Genomic DNA, 14,187 nt, shown 5'->3' on the forward strand with positions numbered 1-14,187 from the left:
GACTTAGGGCCATAGTCTCAGAGACATAACAGAGTCCACAAAGACAATGTTCTGCATCCTACTTAGGTGAGTCGTATCTGGAATCTCAAAAGCTCCTGAGCAGCCATCTAAGGTACAACTATCAGTCTCTCCATGTGCAGAAGAACGAAGAGTGATAAGAATTGAAGAGGCTTGGAGTCATTAATCCAACAGACTAATGGGACATGTGAACATTAGTCTCCATGACACTGAGACCAGAAGAACTAGATAGTGCCTTGCTACCACTACCAACTGCTCTGAAAGGGGTCACATTAGAAAGCCCTAGATAGAGTGGCCAAATATATGAAACAAAACTCAAAATTATTTATTCATAAACAGGCTTACTGGTCAGAATGAGACTGGAGGAACCTGAGACTATGGGCCTCAACCATCCTTCAGGTCTGTAAAGGAACTCACCCTCACGGCCAATTTCCAGTCAGGCAGTAGATACATATATAGGGGAACAACAACACTTGTAACGTATGCTCACCATGAATGATGGGATGGCCAATCATTCAAAATCCAAAGGGTAACATTTACCTAAGGACAAAGTTGAGAAGGGATGGGAAAGTGGATGGAATGGAAATAAGAACCACAGGAAGGAAGCAGGATAACTGTTGCTGCATGGAAGGGACTACAATCATTGAGATGAAACAAAGCGCATGATTTGTTGAATGTAAAACTGATGATCTTGTCTGCAAACCTTTACTCAATTCACAATAAAAAAGTTTTTTTTTTAAAAACTAGCAGGTTATTTGTGTATGTGTGTGTACTATATATATAAATGCATATATGTGTACATATACATTAATATATCTCTGCGTGGTGCAAACAGTTAAGTGCTTGACTACTAGCCAAAGGCAGATGGTTCAAACCCACCCAAAGGTGTCATGGAAGACAGACCTATCAATCTGCTTCTAAAGGTTACAGCCTTGAAAACCCTATGGGGCAGTTCTAACCTACCCACATGGGGTCTCCACAGAAACTAACAAGATCATATATACAAGGGGGTTTCAAAAAGTTCATGGAAAAATTACATGACCTTTTCATTCCATTTGTCCATGAACTTTTTGAAGTCCCTTGTATCTACATACAGAGTGACTGATTCTAAAATTTGTTCAGAAATTCAAAGAACCAAGAACAGTGAAGCCAAACTTAAAAATAAAGCTAGATGTCTTAGATGCAAGACTGCGGTAAAACTACAGCAATTAATGTAGCATGGCATTGATGCCAGGATACATAGGCTAATAGACCAGGCTTCCAGGAAGAGACCCCTGAGACTTGACGCATGACAAAGTCCCACTGCAGTGCAGTGGGGAAAGAAAGAGCTTTCAAGGAAATGGATCAACTGGATATCCATATGGAAGAAAGATCCCTATCTCACACACCATGCCCCAAATTATTCCTGATAAACCGTAAATCTAAATGTGAACAATAAAATAACAAAGATTCTAAAACATAAGAGGATGTCTTCATGACCTTGAAAAAAACAGAAATGTCTTAACATTTTCTTAAACAGGATACAGAACGCATAAGCCATCAAGGAAAATAATTGATCAACTTGAATGCAGTAAGATTAAGAACTTCTGTATATTAGAAAAATACACATGGAGTGGAAGGACAAGCTACAGAGTGGGGGGAAAAGATTTGTAATGCATCTGTCTGGCAAAGGAAGCATGTTCCAAATACATAAAAGACTCTATAAATTAAAAAGAAAATGTACTGGAAGCCTTGTCTATTACTGGTGGGAAAGCAAAATGATATAGCCTTTCTCAAAAAGTTTCACAATTCCTCCAAAAGTAAAACATAAGACCATGATATGACCAAGCAATTCTACTCCTAAGTATACGCCCAAGAGACTTGAAAATAATACAACCAACATAAACATGTACATCAATGTTCATTGCAGCAAAGTTCACGATAATCAAAAGGTGAAAACAACTGGAATGTTCATCAACAGATGAAAGGATAAGCAAAATATAGCATATACATATAATGGAATATTACTTACCATAAAGAGAAATTAAGTTCTGAAGTATGCTACAATATCATGGAGGAACCCTGAAAACATGCTGAGTGAAGCTAAGACAATTACAAAAGGACAAATATTGTATGATTCCACTCATATTAAAACATCTAGGATAGGGAAATGCATAAAGACCAAAGGAGTCGGGGACAGGAAAGCTGAGGTGATAGGGAAGAATCGGTTTAGAAAACACTGAGTATTTGTCTATGATGATGGAAAACTTGAACAATAGATACTGCTCAAGTTTTCCATCATCATAGACAAATACTCAGTGTTTGGTTGATGATTGTAAAACATGTGTTATGTAATTGGTGTCACTGCATATAAAAAATATAGACTTGGAAAATATTAAGTTATATAGATTTTTTACAATGTTTACAATTGTGAGGATGGCACAGGACTGGGAAGTGTTATGTTCTGCTGGGCACAGGGTCACTACAAGTTGGAAATGACTTGACGGCACCTAATAACAACAACCTATTTTTACAACAACAAAGAAAATAAGAAAAAGGCAGCAGTCAGATATAAAAATAGGCAGAAGAAATGGACAGGCGATTGACCAAAGCTGCTATCTAATGGTTATGTGTGTGTGTGTGTGTGTTATACATATCATATATATCATAATTGGATTTTGTTTCAACACCATAAAAATAACTAAAATGAAAAGTTTGACAATAAAGTGTTGGCAAGGATATGGAGTGACCAGAATTCTCATTCACTGATGGCAGAGCATAGAAAGTATACAATTCCTTTGTTAAATTATTTGGCAGCTACTAAATTGAACACTCACATGCCCCATGACCCACCAATCCCATTCCTAGGTACAGATCCAATAGAAATGAGTGCCCATATGCCCCAAAAGACATGTGCAAGAATGTTCTTGCCAGCACTATTATTAACAGTCAAACCTAAAAACAACCCATATGCCCACTGATAGTGTTGGTGGTGGTCGTGGTTATATGCAGTGGACTCTTAGAGACCCTGTACAGGGTTTCCGAGGCTGTAAATCTTTACGGGAGCAGAAAGCCTCATCTTTCTCCTGCGGAACATCTGGTGGTTTCGAACTGCTGACCTTGCAGTTTGCAGCCCAATTCGTAACCACTATGCTACCAGAGCTCCTTGCCCACTGATAGTAGAATGGATAAAACCTTGTGGTATAGTCATACAATTCAAGCCAAGGGAACTGAAGAAAAAAATTCAAGCCTTGATTTGCAATATTGAAGGATTCTATGGGATTACCAACCCCTCCTTGGAAACCCTATATAGGCTCACTATGAATCAGAACCTACTCGACAACACTTAACAACAACAATGGACAAAATATTGAATGATATAGAAAGCATCCAAAGACGATGGGAGAAAACAATACACGATAGGATGAATGTAGAGTTAATGTTCTCACATAATTCACAATAAAACATTAAAAAAAAAAATAAAGGCGATGGAAGAATTACACAGAGTCTGTCTCCTAGATTCATAGTTCATACATTCCGTGTTCTGATTATTAATGCATGTATGCAGCTGCTTATTGTCACCTTGGGTTGTGGCCCATAAGAAAATGAAGGTCCCAAAGCTTTACTACTTTGAGGAGGCAGCTTTTCCCCAGTAGTATCTTCCCCAAGGAATCCTGGTGTGGCGCTGCAAGATAATGAGCTGGACTGCAAAGTCAGTTTGAAGTACAAGGTCAGCAGTTCAAACCTACCAGCTGCTCCTTAGAAACCCTATACAGGTTGTTATGGGTTAGAACCAACTTGACTGCTCTTAACAACAACAAAATCTTCACCGATAGAGCCTTTCAACCTGAGAAGCTCATCTTCCAGCAGTATATCAGACAATGTCCCACTGCTTTTCATATGATTTTTAGTGGCTAACCATTCAGAAGTGGTCTGCCTTTCTTCTTTGGAGTCTATCTTAGCCTGGAAACTCTGCTGAAACCTGTCCACTATGGGTAACACTGTTGCTACTTAAAATACCAGTGGCATAGCTTCTGACATCACAGCAACACGCAAGCCCCCACAGTACAACAAACTGGCCATGGAACTGTCACCCTGGAGGCCAACCTAGTCTTCAGGTGGGACAGTCTTTTCCATTGAGGAGGCATATTGGCACCGTAAGGTAAGCACTCAACTTCAAGGTCGGTTTGAACCGCAAAGTCAGCAGCTCAAACTTACCAACCACTCCTCAGAAACACTACACAGGGTTATCATGAGTCAGAATCGACTCGACGGCACTTAACGACAACAGTGACCACCACCAGGCCTTCTATTCTCTCAGCAACCTCAGCCGAAAGAGGGTGTCTCTTTTCCAAAGCTTCCAATAAAAGTTTCAGAACTTAATTTTACTCATTACGTTCCCTCGCATGTCTACTCCTGAACAAATCTCATTGGTCGAAAGGATGGAATGCCTTGATTGGCCAGTGGGTGTAGCCTTCTTGGAGAAGTAATCCCAGTATATCGGCTCAGTTGAAAGTCCTGATATGAATTAAAACAACAGACAACATATCTATTCCAGGCTTTGTATGGTCCAGATCCTGAACTCAGTCCCTACATCTATGGGCCCATTTCATCTTCACAAGGATCCTGTGAATTATTGTCTCCATCTTAGAAGCCAAGAAAGGAAGCTCTTTCTCACAGTAAGAGGGGCCCTGGGATTAAAGCCCCATGTCTCATGTCCACAGCTTTAGCCTAGCCGGCCTCCTCCCAGATCCCACGCTTCATTCCTTCACTCCATGCTCCAGCCACTAGTCCCTGCCATTACCCAGTGCTCAGCACCTCCCAAGCCAGGAAGAGACCTCCAGGAAACTCATTCAGATGAGAAGGCCCTCAATCTTACCAGACGTCAAACAGGCTAGAGGTCACCAGGAATATGGATCTTCCCTGGCCCCTGTTCACTGGACTCCTGCCTCCACACCTTTCCTAGGACCAGCTGCCAAAGTTAATGAATGTAAAATGAGCCCTGACTGGGCAGCTGAGGGACTCCCAGGCTCCTCAGTCTAAGCAGGGGCCAATCCCCTGCAAAGGGGTCTCCAGTGGCCTGGGAAGAAGACTGTCTCCTAACACTCCCCCAGAGCAGTGGAGAAGAGAGGCTGAGCCCAAGACTAAGCAAAGGGCAAGACAGGACTGAAAAGCACATTTGGATTAGATTCACATCATACATACATTTGCCCTTTGCAAATCCTCAGTCAAGCTAAGACAGTTTTACATCTTCCCTTGCATCAAGTTCCAGAAAAAAAGTTCAAGCTCCAATGTTACAGGTTGTATTGTGTGCCCAACTATGTGTTGAATTCCTAGCTCTTGTACCTGTAGATGTGACCCTGCTTGGAAATAAGGGGTTTCTTTTGTTAATAAAGTCATGTTAAGGGTGAGTCCTTAACATAATCATGTCTGAGTCATAAAAAGTGCAGAATAGACACAGAGACATACACATGGGGGGGAGACAGATGCCATGTGAGGAATGTCTACGAGCCAAGGAACCAGGAAATTCCTGGGACCAGAGCTGCTATGATTTGGAATCGAGTCTATTGGCACACAACAATGACCTACAAAAAAAATGAAACCCCAGTGGCACACAGTTTAGAGCTCAACCTGCTAACCCACCCAGCGACTCCAGAGGAGAAAGACCTGTCAACCTGCTTCAATAAAGATTATCCCCTAGAAAACCCCACAGGGCAGTTCTAGGTTGGCAGACATGGCCAATATGAGTCAAAGGCTGAGATGACGGCACACCATAACTTCCACCACCCACACGGAAAAGAATTGACACGGCCAAGACCCTGATTTGAACTTATAGCCTCCAGAACTACAAGAAAATAGATGTCTATTCTTTAACGCTACCTACTTGCAGTATGTGTGTTACAGCAGCATCAGGAAGTGAAGGCATTTAGCCATGTGAGCAGGTTTGCCCTTTAATAATAACAGCAGCTTGCTCATATGTCGCATCAGCTCTGTGCCAATGCTATTCTGAGTCCTTTACGTAGAATAATGCATTTAATCCTCTTTTATTTCTATTATATCCCCATTTTACAGATGAGAAAACAGAGACATGCAAGTGAGAGCTGTAAAGCCCTCCAAGCTCCCTCTTTGATTTCATTGCCAGCGAAATCTGCAAAATTCAGCACCCAATTGCCAGGATCTCTCTGTGACAAAGCCTCGCAAACTGGGTCTCTTGCTAGCTTCAGTGCGTTTTGCTACACTTTCATCTTTGTCTGCTTTCAGCATGTTGTTTTACGAGCGACCTCCATATCTTTTGGAAATAAAATGATCTCTAACTTAACCCACTACTTGTTGAGCAAATTCTGACTCATAGCGACCCTATAGAGTTTCCAGGACTGCAAATCCTTATGGAAGCCAACAGCCTCATCTTTCTCCAAAGGAGTGGCTGGTGGGTTTGAATCACCAGTCTTGTGATGTTTAACCCACAGCACCAACAAGTCTCCTTTTAGAAGTTGTTCAGTGCTGCCGAGTTGGTTCCAACTCATAGAGTTTCCAAGGACGATGGGGGGGTTTGAACTGCTAACCTTGTAGCAGTCCAGTGCTTATCCTACAGCACTACACCAGGAGCCCCCTTTTTGAAACTGTTGCTGTTGTTGGTAAGTGCTGGCTACTGGGTTCCAACTCATAGCAACCCTGTATAGAGTTTCCAAGGAGGGACTGGTGAATTTTAACCACCAACCTTGCAGTTCAAACCATCCTTACAGCCCAGTATTTTATTCCACAATGATTCACCCCACAAATTATTTGTTGTTTGCCCAGAAAGTAGCAACTGGTAGTGAGGTGTATAGGGACAGTGTAGGGGCAGAACTGTAAGACCCAAGACAGACAGGGACCAGATCACACAGAATCCATGGACCACCACAGTAAGGAAGCTGAATTTTACCCCACATCAAAAAAAAAAAGAGGATAAAGAGAAACACTGTTAACTGATGGTATGTGGAGGGGATTATAATCAATGTAATGAAACAAGGTATATGAATGTTTGAATGTGAAGCTGATGATGTGCCCTGTAAACTTTCACTCAATCCACAATAAAAAGCTTAAAAAAAAAAAAAAAGGAAGTCAACTCAACTGGCCACGGGCCCTAGAGGTTAGAAGCATGGGCTCTAGAGACAGCCCAGGTTCAAATCCTGACTCTGTCACTAACCAGCTGTGGGACCTTGAATGAGATATTTAACCTGTCTAGAGTCTCAGTTTTTCCACCTCAAAGTGTAATTGTGAGGACTAGAGTTAGCATACGGGCCTGACACACAGTAAGTCCTCAATAAGTATTCACCCTTAAAAGCTTCATCTGTTTTCTGGAGGTGGAAAGGACCCCATTTTACCACAAGGGAACTAAGGTGCATATGACATGCCACACTGAGGTCACATGGGCAGTTCAAACTACATAATAACTGGGTCTGAGGGCCCCCAAGTGCTGGCCGTATGCTGTGCACTGGAGCACCAGACTGAAGCAGACCCAGTCTGAGAGACACCAGTACACCTGATGGCAAGGCCGGATGGCCCTGGTGATGTTAAAATGATTCCCACACTCCTCCTGGCTCCTCCCCCAAGACAGCAGAATAGAAATAATGTGTAGGTCAAGAGCTTGGTACATGTTGTTGTTGTTGTTAGGTGCCATCGAGTCGGCACCAACTCATAGCAACCTTATGCACAGCAGAATGAAACGATGACCGATCCTGGGCCTCACTACTGTTGCCACGCTAAAGTCCATCGATGCCGCCACCTGGCCAATCCATCTCATTGGGGGTCTTCCTCTTTTTCTCTGACCCTCCACCTTACCAAACATGATATCCTTCTCCAGTGACTGTTCCCTCCTGACAATATGTCCAAAGTAAGAGAGATGAAGTTTGGCCATCTTGGCCTCTAAGGAACACTCTGGCTGCACGTCTTCCAAAACAGATCTATTGGCTCTTTTGGCAGCCCATGGCACTTTTAGTATTCTCCTCCAACACCATAACTCAAAGGTATCAATTCTTCTACGGTCTTACATATTCATTGCTCAGCTTTCGCATGCATATGAGGTAATTAAAAAATACCATGGATTGGGTCAGACGCACCTTGGTACATAGTAGGCACTTTATAAAGATGGATCTCTTCGCTGGAATAACACCTTGCTGGACCAGCTACAAAGAAACAAGTCCTTGCACCCACAGAGAAGTGAGTCCAGATCTGACTGTGAGGTCATGGAGTCACTCAACACCCCTAGCCCGGCACCTGCTCTCACCTTTCTGGCTGTGTGTGCTGATGGAAATGGGATCCTGAGTCCTGCCCTGCTGTTCATTCCATTGCAGACTTTGGGCCTCAATGTCCCTGTTGGTAAAAATTAATTTAATTTAAATAGGTACCTTAACTGGAGCCCATTCTGTACCAAGCCCTGGGCTGGGTACTAAGGGGATTGATGTGCCAGACCCCGGGTTCAAGGAGCCCACATGCTGCAGGGGCTCCCACAATACTAAAGGGGATCACCAGATGCTAAAAAGAGAGCTCACAATGCTGGAGAGGATCCTCAGATGCTAGAGGGGCACCCCAGGTGCTAGAGGGCACCCCAAATGCTGGAGGAGAGCCCCTGATGCTGGAAGAGAGCCCAAAATGCTGGGAGCCCCAGATGTTTGCAGGGAGCACCAGATGTTGGAAGGGAGCCCACAATGCTGGAAGCACACAGAGCAGTCACTTGACCAACCCTGGAGGGCTTCCTAGAAGAGGTGATACCTGAGCTTAGCATTTTCACAGGATGAGTAGGAGTTTACTGAGCAAAACAGTGAGAGTTCCACCCATGTTACTGGAGCCTAGAGAAGAGTAGGGGCAGGCGGCATCCAGGACGCTCATCCAAATGCTCTGTATTGCAGACCGGGAAGTCCTTAGGCTGCAGCTGGTGACCTTGATCATGGGAGCAGACAAAACTGTCAAAAAAAACATCTACAGAGAAAGGAGCAGCCAGCAGGGAAGCCAGGCAGGGCATCACAGTATCCGCCAGCACAGAGACTAAGGTACAGCCCGCTGTGCTCCGCGCTCAGGGGAGCAAGCCCACGCAGATCTGTTCACCACATAACCCCCACACTCAGCACACATGGCAGACACACGGCAGGTGGTCAACAAATGTTTGGATTTAAGGAAACCCAGGAGAGGGAAGGAAATAAAGCCTAGGAGAAAGGAAGGCTGCAAGAAGGGAGAAGCCTCCAACATCAATGCTGACTAGAGGTCAGAATCTCTGGGGTTTGCCTCAAGAAGGTCCTTGGTAACCTTGGTGGGATTGGGGATTAGGGGCCAGGAGGAGACAGATCACAGGGGGCTAGGGAGGGACTGACATGGGAATGTGGAGATGGTGAGTACAGAGACCTCTCTCTAGATGTTTTGACAAAAAGAGATGAGGGAGCCAGAGAAAGGGAAAAGGGGGTGATGAAAGGGGGAGGAAAGGATGGGAAGAGAGGGGGAGGACAGGAACTACAATGGAGAATTGAACCAAGGGAGGGTTTAAAGTCCATCTTGCAGACTTGCTGAGTGATCTCAAGTGAGTCAAGGCACCTCTCTGAGCCCGAGTGTCCTTGGCTGCAAAATGGCAGGGAGTAGCCCCCACTCTGAATGGATTGTTGTTAAGTGCCGTCAAGTCAATTCCAACCCATAGCGACCCCGTATAGGTTTCCAAAGAGCAACTAACTGGTGAGCTGAAACCACTGACCTTGCAGTTCAAACAACTTTGCAGTCTGACACCTCAGCCCACAGCGCACACACACGATTGTTGTTGTTGTTAAGTGCCGTTGAGTCCGTTTTTTGACCCATAGCGACCCTGTACAGGGTTTCCGAGGGTGTAAATCTTTACGGGAGTAGAAAGCCTCATCTTTCTCCCGCAGAGCGGCTGGTAGTTTCGAACTGCTGACCTTAAGGTTCACAGCCCGATTCGTAACCACTACGCTACCAGAGCACAGCAGAGCACTACGCTACCAGAGCTCCAGAGCACTACGCTACCAGAGCACACACGCGATAGTGACCATCAAGTGAACTAACCATAGAAAGCATCTAGCCAGAGAATGAAAGTCTCCAGAGGGTGAGTCCTTGCCATCCTCTCACCTGCCCCACCCCACCCCCAAACAGGGGCGTGACAGGCTAGTCTCATGACCAAATTATTATAGTCCCACACAAGGTTGGTTTAAACCGCAAGATTGGCAGTTCAAACTTACCAGCCACTCCTCAGAAACACTATACAGGGTCGCTATGGGTTGGAACGGACTTAATGACACTTTACATTTTACACAGGAACAACATTTACAACAACAACATTTTACACAGGAAGACACTGAGAGACAGAAAGGTGAGTCGTTTGTCAGTCCTGGCAGCTCAGCTCACAACATTTACCATGTACCTGGCATCTGTGTCATTTCATCAGCTTCCCAGAAAACCCACAAGGTGAGTTTTACTATTACGCCCATTTTACAGGTAAGACAAGTAAGGTTCAAAGGCGAAGCTGCATGTGAACCCTGGTCCGATACTACAGCGAACTGCCTAAACCACTGCCTCCTGAATATACTGCCTCCTGGAGAAGTGAGGAGAAGAGGGAGGAAGACCAGAGGAGGGGCAGTAGCAGAGGGGCTCACATACCCCCGCCCCCCAGAGGAAGGAGGCAGGACCTGTGCAGAGGGGGCAAGCATGCCCTCCGGCTCTCCATGAAGCCCAGGTGGTTGAGCCAGGCTGGCTGGCTGCAGGGCAGAGAGCGCCTGCCTGCTCTGGTGCCCTGTAGTTGCCATGCCAACCCTCAGGCTGTGTTTGCGGATGTTGTATTTGATTTCACATGTTTGGAACTTTGATTACGTCATTTCGCAACACAGGGTTGCCATGACAGCCAGCCCCACGTTCCCTGGGTGGCTCACACCTTGAGGGAGAGGGAGAGGCCTAGCCAGTTCCCCATCCAAATCTCAATACTAGAATTCTCTTGAGGGCTGAGGCCAGGAATGAGGGGCTGAGAAGCACCAGGGCGGGGTCAATCAACGTCTACATTTAGCAGATGGGGAAAACGGGGGTCTTCAGGGTGAACCCCTTATGCAGGTCACACAGAGGCTAGCTGATGAGCCCCATTCCCTACACTGCCTTGTGAGTCTTCACACACCTGTCTACGCAGAGGATAATATGCCCCCAGCACCCGTCCTTGCCGTCTGACCCTATCTGGCTTCACCCTAACCAACTGTGAGCTCTGGATAGTGGGGTCACTCACTGAGATTTCATTTCTACACCTGTAAACAGGAAACTGCAGCACCTACCCTTTGGGGGTGATCAACTGTGTTCGTTGATATACACAGAGCACCTATTACCAACTAAATGTGTTAAGTGTTGAAGGTAGGGAAAATTTCTCTTTCTCTCTCTCTCTCTCTTTTTTTTTTTTCTCACTGCCCCATCATTTTAGCTAAGTTTTGGTCATAACTGTGCCACTAACTCTGCCCTATATCTTTGGGCAACTGACATCTCTGTGGTCATCTAGACTAGTAGTAACCCACCAATCTTCACCTCCACTACTTGCTCCAGCCCCTGGCTCTCATTTCTTATCATTTAGTCACTTACCTGTCAATTTCCATCTATTGTGTTAAGGCAAATAGAAGGCTCTGAGGGATTTACTACAAAAACCTCAGTCTAGATCCCAGCTCTCTTGTCAACTGTGCAACAAGAGCAAATTCACCTTCCATCAGAACCTTCAGTTTCCTCATGTGTAAATTGGAACTAGCAATCCTTCCTCTACCCCTGGGACATGAGTGCCCCGAGAAGGTGACAGAAATTCTCCAAAGGGCACAGGAATGCTTTCATCATCAAGACACTGCCGCAGCCATCCTTGCAAAGAATCTGCCCCAAATGGTTGTGATGAGGAAACTGAATCAGAGAGGTGATGGAAGTTGCCCAAGATCTTAGCAACTGGTGAGGGGTCACTAAAGTAAATGCACAAATCAATCCTGAAAAACATGGAGACGAGACTTGTTACTGAGAGGAAGGCCATGCCCTTGGGTTTCCTGGGATGAGCAGCTCGCCTACTGCTCCTGCTGCTGCCTAACTTCCTGGCTGGTTCCCCAGACCTGGGGCCAGCACCAGCAAGAGTTGTTTCCTTTCCACACCACCTCCAAAATGTACTCGAGTTTGCTGGGAAAACCAAACACTGCCACATGTGAGGGAAACATGGACTGGGCGGGTACCCATTCAGTCCAGTCCAACTCAGCAAGTCCTTCTGGTGCCCAGCTCTTCAGCCAGCAGCAGAGCACACACTTGAGAGTCTGGCTGGCCTGAGTTCAAATCCTCTCTCCTCCACCACTGTGTTGTGTATTTCCAGCCCCTGAATTCTCCTCATCTATCCAAGAAGAATGATCATGATGATTTCAGAATCGTTGGGAGGATGAGAAGGCGTGGCCCTAGGATAAATGTGCACACCTGCCTTTCTTCCAGCAGCCAGCCATGAGCTGGAGGCTGGGGAAACAAAACAGGCCCTGAGAGGCTTTTGGACCCATTCATCAGAGAGGTGAGACTAATCCATGGACCCATTCATCAGAGAGGTGAGACTAATCCACGTGAGAGGACTGAAGATAAGACAGGGTGCCATCAAATGCCAAAATGGTGCCTCCAATGGGTTGGGAAAGATTGTGAGCTCAGAGGAGGTGGGCATCACTGTGGGCTGGAGAATTCAGGAAAGACTTCCTGGAAGAAGAGGAGGGAAGTGGGTGAAGAGTACCTGGAGACAAATCTGCAGCAGTTATTCACAGCACAGGATGATGTATGGTAACAGATGGACATGGTAAAGGAGCCGGGTGTAGAATAGGAGAGTCAGCTCAGATATCACAAAGTAAGGAGTCTAGGGAACAGAGTCTGGAAGGATGTATGGACTGAGCAAAGGCAAGAAGGTGGAGGGGTCCTTGTAAGCTTCCAGCAAGCAGAAGCAGCACCTGCAAAGGCACAGAGGTAGGAAGCCAATTGTTGTTGGTAAGTGCCATGGAGTCAGTTCAAACTCATACTGACCTTGTATAGAGTTCCCGAGGAGTGGCTGGTGGGTTTGAACTGCTAACATTGCAGTTAACTGTCTAATGCTTATCCTATCATGTCACACCAAAACTCCAGAAAACCACCTGGAGCCCAGAATTACTAGAGAATAAAGAGGAAGGGCCTAGAAGGCTAGTTTTAGGGGCTTGCTTAGACATACCCCTTGAGGCAATGGAGAACCAAGGAGGGTTGTGGGAAGGAATTCACAAGGGGAGATTTGAGGTTCTGGGAGGCACGGGGAGCCACTCTGAGGGAGGATGAGTTATAGATGCTGAGAGTGAAACCGAAGGCCAGAAGATCAAAGTCAAGGTTCAGCATTTACAGGCAGCCAATGGCAGCAGCTGAGACTAGGAATGGACTTGAGGCAGCTGAGGATGGAAAATTGCCAGATTTGATGACTGTGTGTGAGGGGTGAAGAGGTAGTAGGGTCAGGAAAAGTGGTGAATGACTACTGGTTTGCAGCTTGACAGTCTGAGTGACTGAAGATATCACAACTGACCCTGAAGACCTAGGAGGGGAAGCAGGCATGAGGAAGCATTTGGAGCCATTGAGTACGAGGGTTTTATTTGGGTATTGGTTGGATATAGGTATGAGGAGAATGTGTCACCCACATCCAATGTGAAACCAAAGGCAAAACAAGATTGCTCAGATATGAAGCATGGGATACAGAAAGAAGGCCTAGCTCTGCCGAGCCTAGAGGTCCCCACACTTTGGGAGTGGGACAACAAATGGGGACAGAGGAGTCGTAGCCTGAGAAATAAGAGGAAAGGCAAGAAACACTGTCCATGGAAGTAGCACTGTCTAGGATTAGGTTCTGCTGTATGCAACAGAAACCCCAGTAACAACGGTGTCATCAAGACACAGGTTCTGTTTTCTCCTGTGTCAAAGAAGAGAGGAAGGACCACAACACCATCATCAGAAATGGGGGCTCTTTCTCTCCCTTATTCCCTTCAAATCCCTTCATGATCACAATGTGGTCACTGCAGTCCTCACCATCACATTCATGTTCCTGATAGCAGGGAGGGACAAGGGAAGCTGTGCCTCCTAGCTGAGACTGCCCAACCTCTCTTAAAGAGCTTTCCAGGAATTCCTCCCCACCCTTCCTACACCTTTTACTTACATCTCATTGAACACCTGTAGGTATGA

The sequence above is a fragment of the Chrysochloris asiatica genome, unplaced genomic scaffold, assembly GCF_000296735.1.
Source record: "Chrysochloris asiatica unplaced genomic scaffold, ChrAsi1.0 scaffold00047, whole genome shotgun sequence".
NCBI lineage: Eukaryota > Metazoa > Chordata > Mammalia > Afrosoricida > Chrysochloridae > Chrysochloris > Chrysochloris asiatica.